The sequence below is a fragment of the Papio anubis genome, chromosome 10, assembly GCF_008728515.1.
Source record: "Papio anubis isolate 15944 chromosome 10, Panubis1.0, whole genome shotgun sequence".
NCBI lineage: Eukaryota > Metazoa > Chordata > Mammalia > Primates > Cercopithecidae > Papio > Papio anubis.
Window position 1 is genome coordinate 109,578,641 of NC_044985.1, and position 15,470 is coordinate 109,594,110.

Below are 15,470 nucleotides of genomic sequence, written 5' to 3' on the forward strand. Positions count from 1 at the left end.
GTGGGAAAGCTGAGACTCAAAGTGTAGTGTCTTAGTAAATTACCCATTACCACAGCTGATAAGGGGCTACACCAGGAGCTGGCAAACATTTTCTTTAAAGAGTCACGTAGTAAATATTTTAGACTCTGTGGATGATACAGTTTGTGTAACAACTACTGTGTCATTGTAGTGCACTACAGCCATATACAATATGTAAACAATAGATGTGCTGTGTTCCAATAAAACTTTATATATAGCAATTATGATTTAAATTTCATATAATTTTCAATGTCATTAAATATTCTTCTTCTTTTGATTCTTTTCAAACATGCAAAAAAGAATTTCTTAGTCACAGGTGATATGCGTTAGGCTTTGTGTCCCCACTGTGACCAGGCAATCCAGTTTAAGAACAAAGAAACAAAGACGAATCTTGAATTGTCATTCTTATAATCCCCACATGTCAAGGGAGAGACCAGGTGGAGGGAATTGGATCATGGGTTGGTTTCCTCCATGCTGTTCTCATGATAGTGAGTGAGTTCTCATGAGATCTGATGGTTTCATAAGGGGCTCTTCCCCCTCTGCTCGGCACTTCTCCTTCCTGTCCGCTTTGTGAAGAAGGTGCCTTGCTTCCCCTTCACCTTCCGCCATGACTGTAAGTTTCCTGAGGCCTCCCCAGCCATACTGAACCGTGAGTCAATTAAACCTCTTTCCTTTATGAATTACCCAGTCTCAGGCAGTTCTTCATAGCAGTGTGAAAATGGACTAGTATAATGGGCATATAAAAGCATGTGGTAGGCTGGATTGGGCCCATGGGTCATAGTTTGCTGTATCCTGCCACACAGAAAAATCCCACTGTGTTCTGGGATGGAACTGGGAGGGTTATATGGCCATCTAGTTGTAGAACCATCACTCTTAGCCCCATACCCTTATTGACAGTGCTCTACATGCCCATGTCATCAGTGACTCACATTCTGAAGCCTGGAGGCCAACACAGTGGGATCTTATAGTTCTTTATGAGTCTGGACATTTGAGTCCATCATCTACCTGGATTCAAGGCTTTAGTGTTCACAAAGGCATGTCCTGTGAGTTACTGGACCTTATAGAATGCCTCAAATCCCACCAGTGATGTCAGCTCTTTGCTTTGCCACAGTTGTCCATAATTTAGTTTTCTTTTTAAAAAGGTATTCTATAGACCTGATATTGGCCTATTATTTTACTAGTGTATGCTTTTATTTTGATCTCACACATTAAAAAGCTGGGTTTGAGAAGCAAGTGTTTGATGGCTTTCTTTCCCTCTTTAAGAAACATGCCATGCTGTTGAAGGCAATCAGGACCCACACCTGTCACTGAGCACCAGCTGAACTTGCTCATCAGAGATGCATCCTGGACCACGTTCAGGACCAGCCCGAGGCAGAGGCAAGTGAGGCAGCTGCCTGGGGTGAGAATCAGCACAAACTTGAACAGGTGCCTGGAGGCCTGAATACTTCAAATATTTAAGATGGGAACCTTGCCCACTAGTAATTTTAAACCCGTACATTTATCTTTTGGTTTTGCCTTCAAGCCCATTTTGTAAAAGCATTTGAGTTTCCTTCTGTAGGTTCACTGTTCATTTTAGAAAGGTTTCATGTATTTTTCTTAATTTTTTCTTTTTTTACATGGAAAGTCAGTATATGGTCTCACACTTAGCATAGTGATATATTTTCTATATCCAGCTTGTTAGCATATGAATGAATAAAAATACAATTCTCCAAACTAAGGAAAAAAGGCTGCTTTTCATAAAATATTTTAGCATAAAAATAGAAGAGACATGACAATTTTACCTTTAAGCTTTAATTTTAATTCAGTTCTGAATTCAAGTTGTAGAAAGGGGAGTCACAGGCGAGAACTAAGGATCCTACTGCCTTGAAGACATCACCATATGGAAGCCATTTGTGAGCAGCGGCTGTACTAGACAAACCTTTGTCTCCTGAATGCAATTTAATGTGAGATGTGGCTCTTTAAGATGCTTGGTAATCACATATGGGGATTTCCTTCACCTTCAGCTCTCTGGAACAGGGTCGGCCTCCAGAGCATGTGGTTCTGACAGTTATATCTCACGGCGCTCAGATAGGAACACGGCGCTGGAAAAATGTCATTTAAATATCTTGCTTTGTGATCTTGATTGTTGATTGTGGTTGTTGTTTGGGGTTTCTTTTTCTGTTAGTAGGTCTGATTTTCACAACTGTAATTCATATTTTATCTTAAAGGAAAAAATAAACATTAATTTGACACAATAATATAATAACTTAAGAATTTGCCAAATGCCTTTGTTTTTCCATTTGCACAATTTTGAATTTTATTTTAAACATTTCTTCTGGCTCATTTGTATTGCTATCATTCCTTGGAAATGCTGTCATTATGATAGCATGCCTATTAATGAGGATGCATTTACTAGCACATGTTGTTGATGGAAATTTTATGGGTGGTAGGAAAACCATTCACTCACTTCTTTATGACATTATAACTCTTGAATTCCTCCCGCTTTCCAGGTCCTCTGTGGGCTTTGGATAGAGTTTAGAATAGATTAGACACATTTTCCTATGCTGATGCAACTACCAGTCTACTGAGAGATGTGCAAAATAAATAAGAAATATTGGGACATGTTTTAGAATATAATATGTGTTACTGTATGAATGCCATTAAATGACTAGTATTAATGCCATTAAATACTAACTCTAATAATGTTGAATGTGCCACCATTCCCAAATACATATGTGATTGTGAATTAAAAGTATGGTGGCAAGATCCAGCTGAAATTTGAGTGTGGCAATATTTGGAGAAGGAAACATTGCTGGGCAGATCTGTTCTGGGAAGATAATTGTAAGGAACAGGACCATCAGAAAGTGTCATATACACTTTGACAACTGCCACTGGCTGCAGATACTGTTCCTGTTCTTCAAGTGAAGAAATCGAAGCTCAGAAAAGTTAAGTGCCCAAGAGGGCCTGGCCACTAAGTGGTTTGGCTAAGATCTGGAGAGTCAGCCTCAGGAACATCATGGTAAAGATCACATACTCCAACTATATTTCTTTGATCCAGTCTCTGCCACTTGCTGGCTTGTGATCTTCGGCATGTTTCTTAACCCTTCTGTGTCTTAGTTTCTTTTTCTATAAAATGGGTATATGAAGAGTATTTTCCTTATTTGAATTACTATAAGGATTAAATTAGTTCACATTACCCAAGTGTGTAGAACTGTACTGAGGATACAACCAGCACTGTATAAGTGTTTGCTAAATAAAACAAACATTAAAGTATGAGTACCAGGTCTGTCTGACTCCAGAACTTTCTGTCTTTATATAGCCTCGTGCTGATTTGGGAGTGCAGCTACAAGTGATAAGTTTATTCCCTTTTTCTTCTCTTCTATCAGCTGTGTAGCTTTCTGATGCTAGAGGGGGGGGGGGGGGCGGGCATCAGAGGTAGAAGTAAATGAGATGAGAAATCACAAATTTTTCATTCTGTCATTATAGCCACTGTGATCCCTTTTTCCAAAAAGGACCAAATTGGGTTTGTTTTCAGAACAAGTCAGAAAAAAGGTATTGTTACTCCAGGGCCTTCATGAAAAAGAAAAAGCATGTAAGTAAACAAGCAATAACAAAAACCGTCTCCTCTGGTTTGTTGATGCATGACATTCCATTAGAAAGACGCTTTCTTTCATCTTCCAATTGATGTTTTAGGATAAAACAGTTCAGCTGATATAAATGATCCTGAGCCTTCTTCCCAGAGGATATATTAATCAAGGTATCACTGCGGGGTGGAAGTTGAAGTTGAATAATTTAGCATCTTTTAGTCAAGAATTGAATAAACGCATGGTTATTCATTTTATTTTAAGTACATTTAAATGAATACAAAATTTCTAACCATTAGTAACACAGTAGATGTTGCTGTGATGCTTTTGGATATGTCTAAAATTATTTTACACTATAGAGCACAATTATATACTTGGCTATAAAAATTCTAATGGGAAATAGACTCAATTTATCAACTAAACATAAGAAGTGTCAAATAAATATCAGCTTGATCTGCTTAGTCATTTATAACTGCTAATAAAATGAATAAACCTACTTAACAGTATTTCCTTGAAGTCTAAAAATGCTATTTTTAGATTTAAAAAAACGCAAAAATGTGCTTGCTTATCAACACCCTGGAGAGCAAATACATCTTATAATTAAATTTTCACTAATATCCTGATTCATACCATTCCTTGAGTGTGGTTTAAATCAATCTGTAAAAAAAAGAAAAAAGTCTAATTCACAAAAACCAGGTTGATTTTTAATCAAATAATATTAAATATTTAAGAATTGGAAAAGTATATGAGGAGTCTTCAAAATGTTCATGGAAAATGTGTATTGTGAAGAAACTATGCATGGATTTCAAAACATTTTTGCACTGAAATAAACTCATATTAACTGGTTATAATATGCCAGAATAGGATGTAGTTTGAGGCAGTGAGAAGGATGGCACATTAGTTTGAAAATAGTCCCTATGAAAGCAACATGTATTCTGCTAAAATTGAACAAAAACAGACCTTAAATCGATGGTGAGGCTTGGATTGAAGAATGGTAAAATCATTGATGCTTTATGAAAAGTGTATAGGGATAATTCCCCCAAGAATCAGCAGTTTACAAATGCAGTCATTAAGTCAGAGGAGGGGACAAGATGGCTGAATGGAAACAGCTGTGGTCTGCAGCTCCCAGCAAGACCAACACAGAAGGCAGGTGATTTCTGCATTTCCAACCGAGGTACCCAGTTCATCTCATTGGGACTGATTAGGCAGTGGGTGTGACCCATGGAGAGTGAGCAGAAGCAGGGTGGAGCATCAGCTCACCAAGGAAGTACACAGAGCTGGGGACCTCCCTCCCCTACTGAGAAAAGCAGTGAGGGACTGTGCTACCTGCCCAAGGTACTACGCTTTTCCTACGGATTTTTGCCATCTGAGGATCAGGAGATTCCTTCGTGAACTTACACCACCAGGGCCTTGGGTTTCAAGCACAAAACTGGGCAGCTGTTTGGGCAGATGCTGAGCTGCAGGAGTTTTTTCATACTCTAGCAGTGCCTGGAACTCCAGTAAGACAGGACAACTCTCCACTGTCCTGGAAAGGGGGCTAAAGCCAGGGAGTCAAGCGGTCTTGCTCAGCGAGTCCCACTCACATGGAACCCAGCAAGTTAAGAACCACTGGCTTGAAATTTTCACTGCCAGCACAGTAGTTCGGAGTCAAATGGGACTATTGAGTTTGGTGGGGGGAGGAGTGACTACCCTTACTGTGGCTTTAGTAGGCTGTTTTCCCCCTGACAGTGCTAAGAAGACTGGAAGGTTTGGACTGGATGGAATTCACCACAGCACAGCAAAGCGGCTGTGACCAGACTGCTTCTCTGGATTCCTCCTCACTGGGCAGGGCATCTCTGCAGGAAATCCAGCAGCTCCAGTTAGGGGCTTACAGACAAAACTCTCATGTCTGTGGGATAGAGCACCTCGGGGAAGGGGCGACTGCAGTGGCAACTTCAGCAGACTTAATCTTTCCTGCCTGCCAGCTCTGAAGAGAACGGCTGATCCCGACAAGGGGGATTCTCCCAGCACAGCGCTAAGGGACACGCTGCCTCCTCAAGTGGGTCCTTGACTCCTGTGCCTCCTGACTGAGAGAGACCTCCTGATAAGGGTCAACAGACATCTCATACAGGAGAGCTCTAGCTGGCATCAGGCCAGTGCCCCTCTGGGATAAAGATTCCAGAGGAAGGAGCAGGCAGCAATTTTTGCTGTTGTGCAGTCTCCACTGGTGATACCCTGGCAAACAGAGACTGAAGTGGATCTCCAGAAAACTGCAGCAGACCTGCAGAATAGGTGCCCGACTGTTAGAAGAAAAACTAACAAACAGAAAGCAACAACAACATCAATAAAAAAGAACCCCTCCCCCCCCAAAAAAAATAAACAACCTCATCCAGAGGTCATGGCCTCAAAGACCAAACGTAGATAAATCCATGAAGAGGAGGAAAAACAGCACAAAAACACTGAAAATTCCAAAAGTCAGAATACCTCTTCTCCTGCAAATGATTGCAACACCTCTCCAGCAAGGGTGCAAAATTGGATGGAGGATGAGATGGATGAATTGACAGAAGTAGGCTTCAAAAGGTGGGTAATAACAAACTCCGTTGATCTAAAGGAGCATGTTCCAACCCAATGTAAAGAAGTTAAGAACCTTGATAAAACATAGGAAGTGCTAACTAGAATAACCATTTTAGAGAGGAACATAAATGACCTGATAGAGCTGAAAAACACAGCACAAGAACTTCGTGAAGCATACACAAGTATTAAGAGCTGAATCAATCAAGTGGAAGAAGGGATATCAGAGTTTGAAGACCACCTTGCTGAAATAAGGCATGCAGACAATATTAGAGAAAAAAGAATGAAAATTAATGAACAAAGATTCCAAGAAATATGAGACTATGTCAAAAGACCAAACACAGAATTAATTGGAGTACCTGAAAGAGACAGGGAGAACCAAGTTGGAAAACACACCTCAGTATGTTATCCAGGAGAACTTCCCCAACCTAGCAAGACAAGCCAACGTTCATATTCAGGAAACAGAGAACACCACTAAGATACTCCACAAGAAGATCAACTCCAAGACACACAATCATCAGATTCTCCAAGGTTGAAATGAAGAAAAAAATACTAAGGGCAGCAGGGAGAAAGGTCAGGTCACCTATAAAGGGAAGCCCATCAGACTAACAGTGGATCTCTCAGCAGAAACCCTACCAGCCAGAAGAGAGTGGGGCCCAATATTCAACACTCTTAAAGAAAAGAATTTTCAATGCAGAATTTCATATCCAGTCAAACTAAGCTTCATAAAAGAAGGAGAAATAAAATCCTTTCCAGACAAACAAATTCTAAGGGATTTTTGTCACCACCAGGCTTGCCTTAAAAGCACTACCAATGACACTCTGGAGAAACTGCATTAGCTAATGTGCAAAAGAGCCAGCTAGCATCATGACGACAGGATCAGATTCACACGTAACAATTATAACCTTAAATGTAAATGGGCTAAATGCCCCAAATAAAAGATACAGGTTGGCAAATTGGATTAAGAGTCAAGACCCATTGGTGTGCTGTATTCAGGAGACCCATCTCATATGCAGATACACATAAGCTCAAAATAAAGAGATGGAGGAAAATTTACCATGCAAATGAAAAGCAAAAAAAAAAAAAAAAAAAAAAAAAAAAAAAAAAAAAAAAAAAAAAAAGCAGGGGTTTCAATCCTTGTCTTTGATAAGACAGACTTTAAACCAACAAAGATCAAAGAAGACAAAGAAGGGCATTACATAATGGTAAAGGGATCAATGCAACAAAAAGAGCTTACTATCCTAAATATATATGCACCCAATAAAGGAGCACACAGATTCATAAAGTAAGTTCTTAGAGACCTACAAGGAGACTTATACTCCCACACAATAATAGTGGGAGACTTTAACACCCCACTGTCAATATTAGACAGATTAACAAGGCAGAAAATTAACAAGGATATTCAGGAGTTGAACTCAGTTCTGAACCAAGTGGACCTAATAGACATCTACAGAACTCTCTGCCCCAAATCAATAGAATATACATTCTTCTCAGTACCACATAGCACATATTCTAAAATCAACCACATAATTGGAAGTAAAACACTCCTCAGCAAATGCCAAAAAACTGAAATCATAGCAAACAGTTTCTCAGACCACAGTGCAATCAAATTAGAACTCAGGATCAAGAAACTCACTCAAAACCACACAACTACATGGAAATTGAACAACTTGCTTCTGAATGACTCCTGGGTAAATAACGAAATTAAGGCAGAAATAAATAAGTTCTTTGAAACCAATGAGAATAAAGATACAATGTACCAGAATCTCTGGGAGACAGATAGAGCAGTGTTTAGAGGGAAATTCATATCACTAAATGTCCACATCAGAAAGCTGGAAGGATCTCAAATTGACACCGTAACATCACAATTAAAAGAACTAGAGAAGCAAGAGCAAATAAATCCAAAAGCTAGCAGAAGAGAAGAAATAACTGAGATCACAGCAGATCTGAATGAGATAGAGATGCAAAAAACCCTCCAAAAAATCAATGAATCCAGGAGCTGTTTTTTGAAAAAAATTAACAAAATAGATAGACCACTAGCTAGACTAACAAAGAAGAAAAGAGAGAAGAATCAAATGGATGCAATAAAAAGTGATAAAGATGATATCACTACTGACCCCACAGAAATACAGACTATCATCAGAGAAAACTATGAACAACTTTATGCAAATAAACTAGAAAATCTAGAAGAAATTGATAACTTTCAGGATACATACATCCCCCGAAGACTAAACCAGGAAGTCGAATTCCTGAATAGACCAATATCAAGTTCTGAAATTGAGGCAGTAATTAGTAGCCTACTAACAAAAAAAAAAAAAAAAAAAAAAAAAAAGCTTAGAACCAGATGGACTCACAGCTGAAATCTACCAGAGGTACAAAAAGGAGCTGGTATCATTCCTTCAGAAACTATTCCAAACAATTGAAAAGGAGGGACCCCTTCCTAACTCATTTTACGAGGCCAGCATCATCCTGATATCAAAACCTGGCAGAGACACAACAAATAAAGAAAACTTCAGGCCAATATTCCTGATGAACATTGATGTGAAAATCCTCAATACAGGCAAACTAAATCCAGCAGCACATCAAAAAGCTTATCCACCATGATCGAGTCAGCTTCATCCCTGAGATGCAAGGCTGGTTCAACATATGCAAATCAATAAATGTAATCCATCATATAAACAGAACCAATGACAAAAAACATATGATTATCTAAATAGATGCAGAAAAGGCCTCCGATGAAATTCAATGTCACTTAATGTTAAAAACTCTTAATAAACTAGGTGTTGTTGAAACAAATCTCATAATAATAAGAGCTACTTATTACATACCCATAGCTAATATCATACTGAAAGGACAAAAGCTGGAAGTATTCCCTTTGAAAACTACCACAAGAAAAAGATGCCTTCTCTCACCACTCCTATTCAACATAGTATTGGAAGTTCTGGCCAGGGAAATCAGGCAAGAGAATGAAATAAAGGGTGTTCAAATAGAAAGAGAGGAAGCCAAATTGTGTCTGTTTGCAGATGACATGATTCTATATTTAGAAAACCCCATTGTCTCAGCCCAAAAAATCGTTAAACTGATAAGCAATTTCAGCAAAGTCCCAGGATACAAAATCAAAGTACAAAAAATGCTAGCATTCCTATACATCAACAATAGACAAGCAGAGAGCCAAATCATGAATGAGCTCCCATTCACAATTGCTACACAGAGAATAAAACAGCTAGGAATACAGCTTACAAGGAATGTGAAGGACTTCTTCAAGGAGAACTACAAACCAGCGCTCAAGGAAATAAGAGAGGACACAAACAAATGGAAAAACATTCCATGCTCATTGATAGGAAGACTCAATATCGTGAAAATGGCCATACTGCCCAAAGTAATTTATAGATTCAATGCTATTCCATTCACATTCTTCACAGAGTTAGAAAAAAACTACTTTAAATTTCATATGAAACCAAAGAGAGCCAATATAACCAAGACAATCCTAAACAGAAAGAACAAAGCCGGATGCATCACACTATCTGACTTCAAACTATACTACAAGGCTACAGTAACCAAAACAGCATGGTACTGGTATCAAAACAGACATATAGACCAATGGAACAGAACAGAGATCTCAGAAATAACACAACACATCTACAACCATCTGATCTTCGACAAACCTGACAAAAATTAGCAATGGGGAAAGGATTCCCTACTTAATAAATGGCGGTGGGAAAACTGGCTAGCTATGCAGAAAACTGAAACTGGACCCCTTCCTTACACCTTATACAAAAATTAACTCAAGATAGATTAAAGACTTACATGTAAAATCCAAAACTATAAAAACCCTAGAAGAAAACCTAGGCAATACCACTCAGGACATAAGCATGGGCAAAGACTTCATGATGAAAACTCCAAAAGCAAATGCAACAAAAGCCAAAATTGACAAATGGGATCTAAATAAACTAAAGAGTTTCTTCACAGCAAAAGAAACTAGCATCAGAGTGAGCACACAGCCTACAGAATGGGAGAAAAATTTCTGCAATCTACCCATTGGACAAAAGTCTAATATCCAGAATCTACAAGGAACTTAAACAAATTTACAAGACTAAAACAAACAACCCCATCAAAAAGTGGGCAAAGGATGTGAATAGACACTTCTAAAAATAAGACATTTGTGTGGCCAACAAACATGAGAAAAAGCTCATCATCACTGATCTTTAGAGAAATACAAATTGAAACCACAATAAGTTACCATCTCACACCACTCAGAATGGTGATTATTAAAAAGCCAAGAAACAATAGATTCTGGTGAGGCTGTGGAGAAAGGGAAATGCTTTTGCACTGTTGGTGGGAATGCAGATTGGTTCAACAATTGTGGAGGACAGTGTGGTGATTCCTCAGTATCTAGAACCAGAAATACCTTTTAACCCAGCATTCCCATTGCTGGATATATACCCAAAGGCATATAAACCATTCTACTATAAAGACTCATGCACATGTATGTTTATTGCAGCACTATTTACAATAGCAAAGACACAGAACCAACCAAAATGCCCATCAACTATAGACTGGATAAAGAAAATGTGATACATATACATCATGGAATACTATGCAGCCATAAAAAACAATGAGATCATGTCCTTTGCAGGGACATGGATGAAGCTGGAAGCCATCATCCTCAGCAAACTAACACAGGAACAGAAAGCCAAATAACACATGTTCTCACTCATAACCGGAAGTTGAACAATGAGAATGCATGTACACAGGGAGGGGAACAACACACATCAGGGCCTGTCAGGGGGTGGGGGTCAAGGCGAGGAAGAGCATTAGTACAAACACCTAATGCATGCAGGGCTTAAAACTTAGATGATGGGTTGATAGGCACAGCAAACCACCATGGCACACGTATACCTATGCAACAAATCTGTGCATTCTGCACATGTATCCTGGAACTTAAAGTAAAATAAAAACAAACAAGCAAACAAACAAAAGACAATCAACCAAAAACAACAACAAAAAATGGGTTATTCATTTTAAGAAGGGACAAGGCAATGTTAAAGATGAAGCCTGCAGTGGCAGATGACCAACATCAATTTGCAAGGAAAAAAATCATCTTTTCCATGCCCTAATTGAAGAGTTCCAACAATTAACAGCAAAAACAATAGCCAACACCATAGAAATCTCAATTGTTTCCGTAAACATAATCCTGACTGAAAAATTAAACTTGAGCAAATTTCCACTTTGTGGGTACCAAAAATATTATGCTCAGATTGGCTGCAGACAAAATCAGAGTTTCAATGGAAATTTTAAACAAGTGGGATCAAGATCCTGAAGGATTTCTTCATGGTATTGTAACAGGGGAGAAGCATGGCTTTACCAGTATGATCCTGAAGATAAAGCACAATGAAAGCAATGGCTACCAAGAGCTGAATGTGGTCCAGTCAAAGCAAAAGCAGACGGGTCAAGAGGAAAGGACATGGCAACAGTTGTTGTTGTTTTGTTTGTTTGTTTTTACTTTAAGTTCTGGGATACATGTGCAGAAAATACAGGTTTGTTATATGGCAACAGATTTTGAGGATGCTCAAGGCATTTTGCTTGTTGACTTTCTGGGGGACCAAAGAACAATAAACGTCTGCATATTATGACAGTGTTTTGAGATGGTTGGCCAAATCTTTATCAGGAAAACAGCAAAAAAAAAAAAAGTTTCACCAGAGATTCCTTCTTCATCACAACAAGGTTCCTGCTCATGTTTCTGATAAAACAAGGGAAACTCCGCAGAAGTTTTGATGAGGAATCATTAGGCATCCACCCTGCAATCCTGATTTGTCTCCTTCTGACTTTTTTTTTTTCCTAATCTTAAGAAAATCTGTAAAGGGCACCCATTTTTTTTCAGTTAGTAATGTAACAAACATTGCATTGACATCTTTACTTTCCTGGTCCCATAGTTCTTTAAGGGATTGACGAAATGGTTTGTACTATTGCTTACAAAAGTGTATTGAGCTTGAAGCTTATATTGAGAAACAAATTATATATTTTTCATTATCTTTTAAAGTAATTTTTCCACAAACTTTTCTGAAGCCCTCTCATATTTCTTTTAAAATCTATTTTTATGTTGCCCTCAATGAAACCATAGCAGGTTTAATGAAAAGCAACTTATAATATACGTAAAATATGTTTTTCAGGGATTAACTCATATCATTACCTTTCCTTTTACAAATGAATTAAGTTTATTTTAAATTTAACCCTTTCTCTGTTATTTGTCATCTTCTGGAAAGTTTAATTTCTCTAGCATTTACACTGTCCAGCTGCTTGTTAATACCAAGTGTTCCCCTTACAAATATTTGCTACCTTAGCTTCATTATCTGTGCATAATTGTATCTACACAGTGGTATTGTGAGAATCAAATAGAATTCTACATGTAAAGATTTTGTAATAGTTGTTGGCACATATTAAACACTCAAAAATGTAGGCATTTTTGTTAGTAACAAAATAATGTATATTAAGGCATTTACATAAAGAGAACTCTCGAGAAATTTTTGTTTCTTTATTTCCTACATTATTTATTTCTTTTTGTACAGTAATTTATTGTTTCTAAACTCCAAGAGGATACTATGCATTTTAAAAAAATTAATACATAATAATAAGATACTCCAAGGAAGTGAAGTTCAGCAAATATCAGCTAACTTCTCCATGACGAAAGCCATGTTTATGTTTGGGGTAAACAAAAAAAGATAACACATTTGGTACAATGTTGCCTCTGAGAGAGGGACAGGATATAAAACAGTTTTACTATTTTGGCATTTGTGGGTAATGTATTGTAACGGAGTATTAGATAAAGTTTGATAGGACTCAGAGATGGTTAAGTTTTTAAGCCAATGCCAAATGTGTCCTAACCAGATGGCAAATATTTAATTCACATCTGCATTGGTTGCTTATATATACCTACTTTTACAAGGTATGGGGTTTTAGTTTCCTGTCTTTGTAGTCCTAATAATCTGCTTGTCGAAATAAAGACATGCAAAGCGTAAAAGTATGCAGCATTGAGTGTATAATAATACATCAACAATATAAGTAATGTCAAATTGCAGTGACATAAGATTTCAAAGAAGAGAAAGTCAGTTACAGCAGAATTTTCTGAAAAGGCTTCTGGTAGAAGAAAGGGCTTAGTTGGGCCTTGACAAATAGAGAGGATTTAAATACCTAGAGATCAGAGAAGGGAGATTTACTAGGTGTGTGTAGAGTTTTTAAGCTTGTAAAGGAACAGATATGAGAAATTGCAAGTGGTGTGCTATGATGGCAAGTACCGCTTCTTGGTCACACAAAGCAAAGTTTCATGGGAGATTCAAAGGACACAAGGATAGATTTTGAGGTTCCTTGAATACAACATAAAGGATTTTTTTCTCCTGTAAGCATAGGAGATATAGTACCCCGAAAATATTAGATATTCAATAAATAATTTTAAAAGAATGTATATAGGCTTATATTCACACTTTCACAAAATGCATCTGAAAATGGAACATACTAAAGTAGGGACTCAGGGATTTAGTTACTAACCCAATAGGAAATGAAGAATAACTAAAAGTACTTAATGCATATGCAGTTAGGAAAACCATACTCATTTTTAGCTATTTAGATATGTCTAATATTATACAAATAGTCAAAATATCTAAATTTTCATTAAAAATGTCCACTTTTCTTTCCTATTTTATTTTTTTAAGGATTTGTTTTCTTTGTAACTATAGAGTCTTGCTTTGTTGCCCAGACAAGTCTCTAGCACCCCCCTCCATTTCCTAAAGTGGTGGGATTATAGGCATGAGCCACCGCACCCAGGTACTTTCTTAAACCCTCTTACTATAAGAAAATATTTATAGAAAAATATTGTATGTTTTCAATAATGTATTGTGCAACTGAGCTGTACAGATAATAATAAAATTAAATAGTATTTTGCTTAAATTTGCTCATGAATAAAACTAAAATATCATTAAACAATTTGGGAAATTACTATCTTGAAAGTTGTTGTATTTATGTTTATTTTTTCCCCAGAACAATTACACCTTGAAACAGATCTAGAGAAGCAATCTTTTTTGATATTATGTATCCTAGTGTTTCTTCGCATATAAACTTTGTAATAGCAGAATTTTACTTTACTTTAATGGCATTAAGCTGAAAGTGATTTATGATGCCCTTTGAAATAAATGTAACAATCACACATTTAAGAGTTTGCAATAAATGAGGCTGAGAAGACCCAAAAGAAAGAGGAAACAAATCCAGAATCCTTAATATTATTTATCCTAATGAACCAAACAATTCAAAATCACCAAAATACAGAGAACAAGTTTTAAAATATCTCTGCCATGAATACTGGTAACCACTGGGCCTTTGTTGCAGATCTCTGATAAATACCAGAGAGGCAGGATGAACATATAAGACCTTTGCTGATTTTCAGTTATTGCACACAATTTGCTAATAGCAGTAGGAAACGATATGCCAATAGGAGACCAATTTTGCCATGAATTCCACTGTCCTGATACACAACTGTTTTCCTTTTCTTCTATTTCTTTTAAACTCTTTATCCAAGTGTAACTAATTGCCTTTTAAAAAGGGTTTAATCACTACATATCTGCAATTTGGTAGTCATTATTTTCATTAAATCCATTGCATGTATCTTTTATGTTGCTTCAGTTTCATAATTGCAGTTGCGACTTTGGCTATTTTTTAAAATTTAATGTCTCATAATTGGCTATTCGTCAATTGTTTGATTTTTAGGTTGTTTTCTTTTTTTCACAGGTAGAGTAAATTCTGTAATTAATAAGTTTATGCATACAGTTGTATTCTATTTTTAAAATTATTTCCTTAGGATAAAATCTCAGAAGAGATATTACTGGGTCAAAAGGTGTAATGGTTTTTATAGCTTTTCAAACTAGTTGCCAAATTGCCTTTTGAAAGGATTTTACCATCTCAATTTATAATACCCTGGATGTCTCTCCTGATAATAATACATATGTATCTACTCACTATCCCTTACTATTCGTTCCTGTATCCTCTATGAGTTTTCAAGCTGTAGATCCTGTGGATCATCCTAATTTCATGTCTATTTTCCCAAAGTAGTTGTGTCTTCTTTAAAGTATTTAAAGTATAGTATCCAAAAATTAAATACTAGGAGGGAACTCCTGTTCCTGCCTATGCCACCCTGCAGAATCATTAACATCTAGAATTTTCCTTACAGCAAGCAGTGGATAATTGGGTTTTTTGCCTCATTGAGGGATACTTAAAAAATACTTTGCAAAGTTAAGAATAATAGATTAAGGCAGAATCAGTGACACCAAGTATTTGTTTAGATAACTAGGTTTA

At 37.1% G+C, this 15,470-nt stretch overlaps 1 long non-coding RNA gene across 1 annotated transcript in view; it reads right to left on the reverse strand.

Annotated features, from left to right (window-relative positions):
• Nucleotides 1–691: 691 nt before the first annotated feature.
• Nucleotides 692–15,470, reverse strand: part of LOC108581436 — a 585,003-nt gene continuing 570,224 nt past the window's right edge. The window contains exon 4 of the long non-coding RNA XR_002516298.2: nt 692–2,218. This is a non-coding gene — a long non-coding RNA (uncharacterized LOC108581436). The remainder of the gene's footprint in view (nt 2,219–15,470) is intronic.